Raw genomic sequence first — 10,702 nt, 5'->3', positions numbered from 1 at the left:
TACGTGCCAAAACTCTAAGCACCCAGGAGGCTGAGACAGAAGGGTCACAAGTTTCAGGTCAGCCCGCAGCTACCCAGCAAGTTCCAAAACAGACTGAGAAACATAGCAAGACTCTGACCAAAAATCAAGAAAGTCCACTCTGATTGCAGTTAAGGGAAGCAGTTTTCAGAGTTGAAATTACCTAATACTGAGGTTAAAGAAATTGTTGTCAAGAAGTTAGGAGCGTCCTCATGGGTACCAGTGTCCATGAGGAGGCCTTGGATCCCTTGGCATCAAACACTGTTTTCAGGAAGCGCACGGGCCAGTTCAGTGGCCTCTCACAGCTGGGTAGCACTTTCTTAGTTCCTACAGAGTTAGTGTTCGGCGGCGGGAGGGGGGTGGGGGGGGTGGGGGGTGGGGGGGGTGGTATCAATTAACAAAGAAATCTGAAACCTTCACAAGCCTCTGTGTACTAAACACTCCAAACATCAGTTTGACCTACTGTCCCGCCATGTCCTTGAGGACTCGCGATTTAAACCGCTTTGGCAGATAAAACAGAGTACGACAGTTCTCTTAAGGCAATGAGCATTTGCCAGGAAAACAACAGGTGGGTATCCCAACCACTTCCAAAAGCATCCTTCGCCTTCCACTGAAATCGGTGAAGCCACTTGAAATAGTGAGCCCGGGAGACCCCATCCCTAGAACCTCTAAGCCTTCTGAAACAGGGCTTCAGATTTTAATGAAGAGCTGAAGTTGGAAATCACTACATGCCACGTCATATCCAGAGAGTCCATCCTTCTGTCTTTACAGTGGCTGCTCATGAATCAAACAGTTCTTCACCTCCCGCAGCAAGACTCTACACCCCAGGTTTCGAGGTGCGTGGTGAAGGGAGGTGTGCTGTGCGCGGCCCCTCGGTAGCGCCCTGGGTCTCCTTATGATTGGCTCTGTGACGATGTGTCTTCCACATCTAGCTCTCTTTGGTCTGAAAGGGAATAAGTGAGTGAATGAATGAATGAATGAATGAATGAATGAGGGTAGGGCAGGAGCCCCTTTGTCTCCTCCTCCTTTTGTCCTGAGGCTATACTGGTGAGTAGGAAAACTGAAAATCCAAATTTTGTTAAAGGTGTGCTGGATCTGTATTCCTATCCCAGGCAAGGCAAAGCCAGCTGAGCCTTCCATTGTTTTGCTGGTTAAAGCTGTTTTAAGTTTTGACACACACACTTCTCCATTAGTCTCCCTTGTTCAGGATCTTTCTGGGACTGACTGGTACTGTAGCCGTTAGTATTCTAATGCTAATTTGGGTCCCCTAAGTTAGTTGACTTGAGAGGGTAACTCCTAGCTTCTGGGAAACTGCCCCAGTTAATTCTGATTGGTAAATAAAGATGCCAGCAGCCAATAGCTGGGGAGAAGAGAGGAAGAGGCAGGATTTAAGGTTCCTGGGCTTGGGACCTGGAGGAAGCAGGAGGGAAGAAGAGAGACTCGCTCTGCCTCAGGAGTGTGCAGAACAGAGACAAGAGCAGCCATGGGGTAGGGAAGCAAGGCGAGCCTTGGGTTCCGGGCCAAGAAAACGTGGCCCAGAGGGCTGACTAATTGGAATTAGGAGCAGCGAAGATGGAGCATAGAGATTAGAAGTAGTAACTCAGAGTTAGGCAGTTGCCCGGCTATTGTGTTATTTAAGGCATATTAAAATATAAAGGCGGTGTGTGTGTCTTTCATCTGGGAACATAAATGGTCTAAGGTGGGAAGGACCTCGCGCCAGGATTTATTAAAAATATTACTATTGGGCTGGAAAGATGGCTCAGCGGTTAAGAGCACTGACTGCTCTTCCAAAGGTCCTGACTGAGTTCAAAATCCCAGTAACCGCTGGGGGGGGGGGGGGGGGCGCACACCTTTAATCCCAGCTCTTGGGAGGCAGAGGCAGGCGGATTTCTGAGTTCGAGGCCAGCCTGGTCTACAGAGTGAGTTCTAGGACAGCCAGGGCTACACAGAAAAATCCTGTCTTAAAAAAAAAAAAAATCCCAGCAACGAGGCTGGAGAGATGGCTCAGTATTTAACAGCACGACTGCTCTTCTGAAGGTCCTGAGTTCAGATCTGACGTCCTCTTCTGGTGTGCCTGACAACAGCTACAGTGTACTTCATAGAATAAATAAATCTTTAAACAATATATTACTACTACAACATACACCAGGTGTAAGAAGTACACATCATCAGAATGTTTGTTGTCCACCTGTTGAAGGGCCAGGCTCTCTGCTATGGACTAGGGATACCAGATAAGTCAAGCCCAGAATGTATGTGGTATCTCTATAGTCCAGGTGGTCTTGAACTTGCTAGGGTACCTAGGCTGGTCTCTAACTCTCTGTCCTAGGATTACCAGCAAGTGCCACCAGGTAGACTCTCCAGGTATTTAATATCCAAGATAAGTGGACCTCAAAACATTTAATTAAATATTATTGTTAAACCAGGCAGTGGTGGTGCATACCTTTAATCCCAGCACTTGGGAGGCAGAGGCAGGCAGATTTCTGCATTCAAGGCCAGCCTGGCCTACAGAGTGAGTTCCAGGACAGCCAGGGCTATACAGAGAAATCCTGTCTCGGAAAATAAATAAATAAATAAATAACCCGACCCCCCCGCCCAAAAAAATCATTGCTTTTTGTTTTTCTCTTGGGCATTGTGGACACAGTGAGAACCATACAATGATGAGATCATGTTTTGTAAGAATACTAGTATATGTTCACTGAATATCGATTTTGAAATAATTCAAAACTTTAAGCCTGTCTTAGTTAGGGTTTCATTGCTGGGAAGAGACACCATGACCAAGGCAACTCTTATAAAGGCAAATATTTAATTGGGGCTGGCTTACAGGTTCAGAGGTTCAGCCCATTATAATCATGGTGGGAGCATGGCAGCATCCAGGCAGATATGATGCTGGAGAAGCAGCTGAGAGTTCTACATCTTGATCTGCAGGCAGCCAGAAGGACACTATCTTCTGCACTGGGCAGAGCCTGAGCACAGGAGACCTTACAGTCCACCTCACAGTGACACACTTCCCCCAGCAAGGCCACACCTCCTAACAGTGCTGCTCCCTATGGCCAAGCATTCAAACACATGAATCTTTGGGAAGCAAACCTAGTCAAATCACTACAAACACATTTCTTAAAGCTGGGCAGTGCTAGTTCCTGCCTTTAATCTCAGCACTCAGGCAGATCTCTGAGCCAGAGGCCAGCCTGCTCTATAGAGTGAGCTCTAGGACAGCCAGAACTACACAGAGAAACACTGTCTTGAAAAAGAGAAAGAAAAAAAGCCAGGTATGGTAGCACACAACCCTGGACACCAACACAGGGGAGAAGAGTTGGGGCCAGCCTAGCCCAGGTCACTCTAACTCTGTTACACCAGGCCTTGTGCTTTTTTTTGTTTTGTTGTTGTGTGTTTTTTATTTTGTTTTGTTTTGTTTTTTTGGTTTTTGGTTTTTGGAGAAAGGGTTTCTCTGTGCAGCCCTGGCTGTCCTGGAACTCACTCTGTAGATCAGGCTGGCTTCGAACTCAGAAATCCATCTGCCTCTGCCTCCCAAGTGCTGGGATCAAAGGCGTGTGCCACCCTGCCCGGCTCCTTCTGCTTCTTTACAGCTCTTTAAATATGTCTCTTTTTCTAAAATAAAACTGAAAGACAAGAAAAAGAAAGTAAAAGGATTTTTAAATGAAATCAAATAGCACCAGGTGCTATGAGAGCACCTGCCTTTAGTCTAGCATTTAGGAGACAGAGGCAAGGCCAGCCTGGCCTATGTATCAAGCTCCAGGCCAAACGAGATACCACAGGGAGACCCTGCCTCAAAGAACAAACAAAATAAAAATTAATAATTGTGTGGTTTGAAGGAACGTCTCCATAGGCTCATATATTTGAGTGCTTGCTCATTAGGGAGTGGCCCTACTTGAGAGGGATTAGGAGGTGTGGCCGAATTGGAGGAAGTCTGTTACTAGGGGTGGGGTTTGAGGTTTTAGAAACCCAAGCCAGGCCCAGGGCCTCTCTGCTGCCTGCAGATCCCAATGTAGAACTCTCAGCCTGCATGCTACCATGCCCACCCTCGTAAGGATGATGGATTAAACCTCTGAAACTGTAAGCCAGCCCCAATGAAATGTTTTCTTTTATAGGAGTTGCCTTGGTTATGGTGTTGAAGAACCTGCCTGACTCCATTTTGAAGGCAGGATACATTGTGCTATGTTGTTAGAAATAACTTCAAACCAGGCAGTGGTGGCGCACGCCTTTGATCCCAGCACTTGGGAGGCAGAGTCAGGCGGATTTCTGAATTCGAGGCCAGCCTGATCTACAGAGTGAGTTCCAGGACAGCCATAGCTACACAGAGAAACCCTGCCATGAAAAACCACCTCCCCTCCAAAAAAAGAAAGAAAGAAAAAAAAAAAGAAATAACTTCTCTTTTACTGTAAGAATGGAGTCCCTGTTTTTAAGTCTGTTTCCTGGAGCCTGACCTGCCCCAACCCATGACCTTGACTTGTTTTTTTAGAGCACCCTAAATCTCCCTAATTCACATGATGGTGACGACCCCCAGGTGTTGTTTTTGTTGTCATTATTGTTGTTTGAGATTTTTCTGTACTTCTGTTAGGGTCTAAAGGGGCCCAAGGGTCCAGAGGGAAAACAAAATCTGATTTGAAACTGACTTCCAGTCAGGGACAAGAGCACAGACTCGGGAGCTGACTGTGTTCTTGAACATTCATCTTAGTATTTAAGCAGATGACAAAAATGTATTGCACCTGGGCCTACTGGTCCATCAGGGTCACAGGAGACACCCACCGGAGCTGGACTTTAACACTACCCCCACCTCGCCCCCCACCCCAGAATATTACAGTTTTTAAGCTTGAAAACAACAAATATCTGTGCCAAGATGCAGTTACAATTTCCCATCCATCAGAATCATTTGCTCTTTCATGGTTAGGAACAGTCATTGTTTTGTGAACAAAGGAAGAATAAGGAGGAATTGGACTGTCCACCTGGGAAGCGCGCCTGGAGCCTCGGAATTTGAAGTTAATTTCACCTTACGGTCAAAACGGAGTTTTGAAAACAAAATGGCAGTACTGAGGATAAGTCTCATATGTTTGATCCCTGAACTTTCTTATTGCTCCCATGTCTGTCTTCTGTAAGCCTGCTTTGAAACTACTTATGGGGCTGCAGAGACGATGGCTCAGCTGTTAAGAGCACTGGCTGCTCTTCCAGAGGCCCTGAGTTCAATTCCCAGCAACCACATGATGGCTCACAACCATCTATAATGGGGTCTGGTGCCCTCCTCTGGTGTGTCTGAAGAGAGCAATGGTGGTAAACTCATATGCATAAAATTAATAAGTAAATCTTTTTAAAAATAGGGAAAAAAAAGGACAGGATCTCTAAAAAAAAGGAAAGAAGGAAGAAGCTACTTATGATTTTACTCTTTAAAAGGTGCCCACAAAATGGACTTAGAGCTGCTCTCTTAAACACAACTTAGGAGACAGTCACTGGCCAGTTTTTGGTGCACCCCAATAAAAATCAAGTTTGTTTCAAATATGGCTCAAATTTGTCATGGTGGTCTTATTCTTGCCCAGTGGGATTAACAGTATAGCTTCATAGCAATAGAACACTGACAATAAATAATGATGATGATAATAATAATCCAATGTTCAAGTTTTTAATCTGTGAAACCGTTTCTCCACTTGGGAGGCCCCGATGGTCAAGAGCATGTTTGTTTTTGGAGACAAGGTCCCCCACAGCCCTGCTGGCCTCCAACTCACAAGAAGCTGAGGATGTCCTTGAACTTTGGTCCTTCTGTCTGCACTTTCCAAGAGCTGGGATTATAGGTGTGCTCTAGAGCCTCCCTTTAATTCTAGCTCTCGGGAGACAGATATAGATGCTTCTCTGTGAGTTTGAGGCCAACCTGATCTACACAGCAAGTTCTAGGACAGCTAAGTCTACACAAAGAAACCCTGTCTCAAAGAACAAACAAAAATATTCATTATCTCCCAAGTATTAGTTCTAAGGTATGTTGTTTTTGTTTTTAAAGTTCCCTTTATATAGCCCCCAGCTGGCCTCTGAGTGACAGCTCTGACCTTGCTGTCCAGTCTTAAAGACTTGCATCAAAAAGACTATACTCCCCTTTTAACACCAAACATAGCTGATAATAGACACTGATAGCTGGATAGACACAGTATGTAATCAATTTTTTGTTGGTTTTTTGAGACAGGGTCTCTACACAGCCCTGGTTGTCCTGGACCTATGTAGACCAAGCTGGTGTTGAACTCAGGAAGATCCACCTGCCTCTGCCTCCAGAGTAGTAGGATTGAAGGCCACTAGGGCACAACAGGGTTTTGTGTATCTAAGGCTAGCATCAAACTTGCTGTATATCAAAGAATAGCCTTGAACTTTTTAATTTTGCTTTTGAGACAGGGTTTCATCTCACTATATAGCCTGGCTGGCTTGGGACTAGATATGTAGACTGGACGGGCCTCAAATTCCGATCAACTTGCGTTACCTCCCAGCTGGGATTAAAGGTGTGCACCTCCATGCCTGACTAAAGGAAGGCCTTGAGTTTAGGATCTTCAGCCTCTACCTCCAAAGTGCTGGAATTTCAGGTTTGTAATCTTGGCTAGTCTCTCCTATCAAATATTAGAAAATGGCAAATGTTTTAACACCACCCCTTCCCACTCCCCCCCCCCCCCCCGCCCCAGTAAACCCCTTGTTTACCCTAAGAGCCTACTGCCTTTTCCAGAGATCTGAACAGTGACCCCTTTCTCCTTGGAACACTGATCCCTCCCCCTTCCTCATTTCCTGTGGCCAGTGCTTTTCAGATCACCAGACTGAATAAAGACTATGAGGTAGGACCCCAAAGGGGAAGCCACCACCCGAATTAGAATAAAAATCAAAGGCACTTCCTTCTCTGTTTCCTCTCCTAAGCACTCCTGGATGGTGAACATTTGATTTCCAACCTAGGGACTCAGATGCATATTTTACATATCAAAACAGCTTGACCTCCAAGTCCTCCCAGCATCCCTCAGTCCTTACCTGCAATCTCCTACTCCAGCCCTGAACTTACTTTCTTTCTTTCTTTCTTTCTTTCTTTCTTTCTTTCTTCTTCTTCTTCTTCTTCTTCTTCTTCTTCTTCTTCTTCTTCTTCTTCTTCTTCTTCTTCTTCTTTTTTTTTTCTTCTCTGAGACAGGGTTTCTCTGTATAGCCCTGGCTGTCCTGGAACTCACTTTGTAGACCAGGCTGGCCTCAAACTCAGAAATCCACCTGCCTCTGCCTCCCAAGTGCTGGGATTAAAGGCATGCGCCACCACCGCCCAGCTTTTTTTTTTTTTTTAATATTTATTTATTATTATACATAAGTACACTGTTGCTGTCTTCAGACACACCAGAAGAGGACATCAGATCTCATTATGGGTGGTTGTGAGCCACCATGTGGTTGCTGGGATTTTGAACTCAAGACCTTCAGAAGAGCAGTCAGCGCTCTTACCAGCTGAGCCATCTCACCAGCAGCCCTGAACTTTCTAGCCCAGGGCTTGGGCTGCCCTTCCTCTAGAGGCTCTTTATATAATACAGGCAGGGAAGTCGCCATGGGAAAGGAAACAGAGGGGAGGGGTAAGAGAAAGAGAAAGATTGCATACAGAGAGAGGGAGAGAAGAGCAAGGAGAGAACAAGAGACCAAATGATTCTGTTTAGGGTGAAACACTGCAGATGGAAATACTGATGGTAGTGGAACATTCTGGAACCATTGTGGACAGTAGTGATGCTACCATCACCTCTTTATCCACAGATATCTGATTGTGTTTATATGCAAAGGGGAGTCTGGAGAAAGTCAAGAAAAGATTTACCAAGAAATACTGAATTTAGTGTGATGACTTATACTTACAACCCCAATACACAGGTGGTTGAGACCCAAACACTGACACAGGATTTAGCCAGCCTCGGTTACATGGAAAAAAGACCAAATTATCCAGGGGAACATGGAAAATCCTAACTTAAATAAACCAAACAAGCTAACAACAAGAAGTAATCAAGAGCTATTATTATGAGTTTAAGCTTCAAGATCTATTTAGGCAAGGTCTGGTCAATAATGTGTTTGCCCTCTGAGTGTGAGGACATGAGTTCAGGTCTCCAGAACCCACTTATCTGTAGGGAGTGAGTGAAGTCCTGTGTAAATGTAGTTGTGACATGCACACAGCCAATGTCTCAACCTCATGGTGGTATTCCTGGAACCAACTGCTATCTTAGCTTGGATTTTATTGTTGTGACGAGACACCATGACCAAAGTAGCTTTTATATAAAAGAAAACATTTAGTTGGGACTGTCTTACAGTTTCAGAAGTTCAGTCCGTTATCATCATGGTGGGAAGCATGGCAGCACCCAGACAGAAATGGTGCTGGAGGAGCCCAGAGTCATCTTGATCCTAAGGCAGTCAGAAGACTCATTTTCATAAACAGCGAGGTGGAGGCTCTCTTTTTCACTGGATGGAGCCTGAGGATAGGAGGAGACCTCAAAGCCCACCCCCACAATGACATACTTCCTTCAACAAGGCCACACCTCCCAATAGTGCCAATTCCTTGGGTCAAGCATATTCAAACCACCACACTCTACTTCCTGGCCCTCATAGGCTTGTTCAAACAAAGGAGTCTATGGGGACCATACCTAAACATAGCATAATGCAAAATACATTCAGTCTAATGCCCCATATTCTATCAGTCTCAACAATGTTTAAAAGCTCAAAGTCTCTTCTGAGATTCATACAATCTCTTAACTGTAATCCCCTATAAAATCAAAATCAAAAAGCAGACCACATACTTCCAACATCACAGGATATACATTACCATTCCAAAACTTCATAGTGAGGAAATACTGGATCAAAGCAAGACAGAAAACCAGTGGGGAAAACTCCAAACTCTGCATCTCCATGTCTGATGTCCAACTCCTTTCAGCTTTGTTGACTTTAACAAACTTTCTCTTGGGCTGGTTCCACTCCCTGTTAGCAGCTTTCCTAGGTAGGTATCCCACAACCCTGGCATCTCTCATTTGGGGTCTCCAAGGCAACTACAACTTCACAGCTTCTTGTTCCAATGTCTGGGATTCACCCATGATTTTCTGAGCTCCTCTAAAGGAATTTGGTCACTTCTCCAGCTCTGGTCTCTGTAGTACTCTAGGCTCTGGCTGATTTCACTACACTGTTGCTGCTCTCCTTGGTGGTTATCCCACGGTACTGACATCTCCAATATGCTGGGGTCTTCCGCTACAACTAGGCTTCATCAACAGCTGAGAAGGCTAGGCTGATTCCATGACAGACTTCAAATTGGCAATTAAGGAGACGAGGCCTAAGAACGAGTCAAGTCCAGGAAAACTCAGGCAAGTCAATTACTAATAGAAAAAACCCCAGGCTCCAGCCTTCATGCTCCATAATGGTTCCAGGATGCCTAGAGATAGAGTAAGATAAAGCTCACCTACCAGGGATTCCAGTGTGCTTTAAATCGAGCCTGCAAGCTCACTTGGCTGTCTCTCTACCTTGGTAATGGGAGACCCCAGCACACTAGACTTTTGTGTTTACATACTATTTGAGTCTGGGGTATCATTCTTTGGCGAACCATGGACCCTTACACAGCCTCTCATGGGCTTCTTCATAATACTCAGCCTCAACTTTTTTGCATGACCCCATCAGCCCTGTGTTGTTAACTACAACTGAGGCTGTACCTTCACCAATGGCCTTCACTGGCCTCTTACAGTGCCAAGCCTCAGCTGCTTTTCATGACTCCTTCATGCCTTCTGTTGGAATTTGCCAAAAGACCCTCACTCACAAAGACCACCGAGATCAACATTGCTGCAAACTGCATGCAGAGGATTTCTATTGATCAATGCATTGGGGACCCTCCTCAGCACGCAGGCAAGAGGAGAGACTCCAAAGAAAGAAAGAACACACTTTTTTTTGGGGGGGGGGGGTGGTTTCGAGACAGGGTTTCTCTGTGTAGCCCTGGCTGTCCTGGAACTCACTTTGTAGACCAGGCTGGCCTCGAACTCAGAAATCCGCCTGCCTCTGCCTCCCGAGTGCTGGGATTAAAGGCGTGTGCCACCACACCTGGCCCAAGAACACATTTTTTATACCTTGTAAGGGTCAGATTTAGGCAACAGGGCTAGCTGGCTTATTCTAATTGGTGTAGCAAGTAACCTTTTCAGGCATTGGTTGGTTTGCATAGGGTGACTACCTTTGGCCTACTGACTCACTGTGCCTGCCCTTATGGTGGGTTATTCAGCAAAGCAGCATTACATTTTGAACTTATGGGTCAGCTATTAACATCACAGCTATCGACAAGGTCAGGGCGGTTCGCGTTTTGTTTTGTTTTGTTTTGTTTTGTTTTGTTTTGTTTTCAGAATTCAGTGTGGGGCGAGGTAAGGAGAATTTCTCTAGGAACTGCTTATCTTGTTATGGTTATTTTTTTGAGGAAGGTTCATTTTGTTTTGGCAGCTGTAGACTTAGTCATTTTGACCACTATGTTTCTGAAAGTCCCTTCAGAGGGGAAGAGGCTAAGTGATCTTGAATTTATTTTGGATTCTACACTTCAAACTAGTACCACCTGGGTGACTTTTACACATTACAATGTACAGCTGCAGCTTAGTTATATCTGGAACACAGCTTCTTTGTGCTCTCAGAAAATATTTCCCAGAAGATTTCACCTCAATGATGCTGGTCTCTTAATCACCACTAATTC

Source organism: Mus musculus, chromosome 10 (assembly GCF_000001635.26).
Source record: "Mus musculus strain C57BL/6J chromosome 10, GRCm38.p6 C57BL/6J".
NCBI classification, from domain to species: Eukaryota; Metazoa; Chordata; class Mammalia; order Rodentia; family Muridae; genus Mus; species Mus musculus.
The sequence above is the reverse complement of the archived record's forward strand: the minus strand, read 5'-3'. Positions refer to the sequence as shown.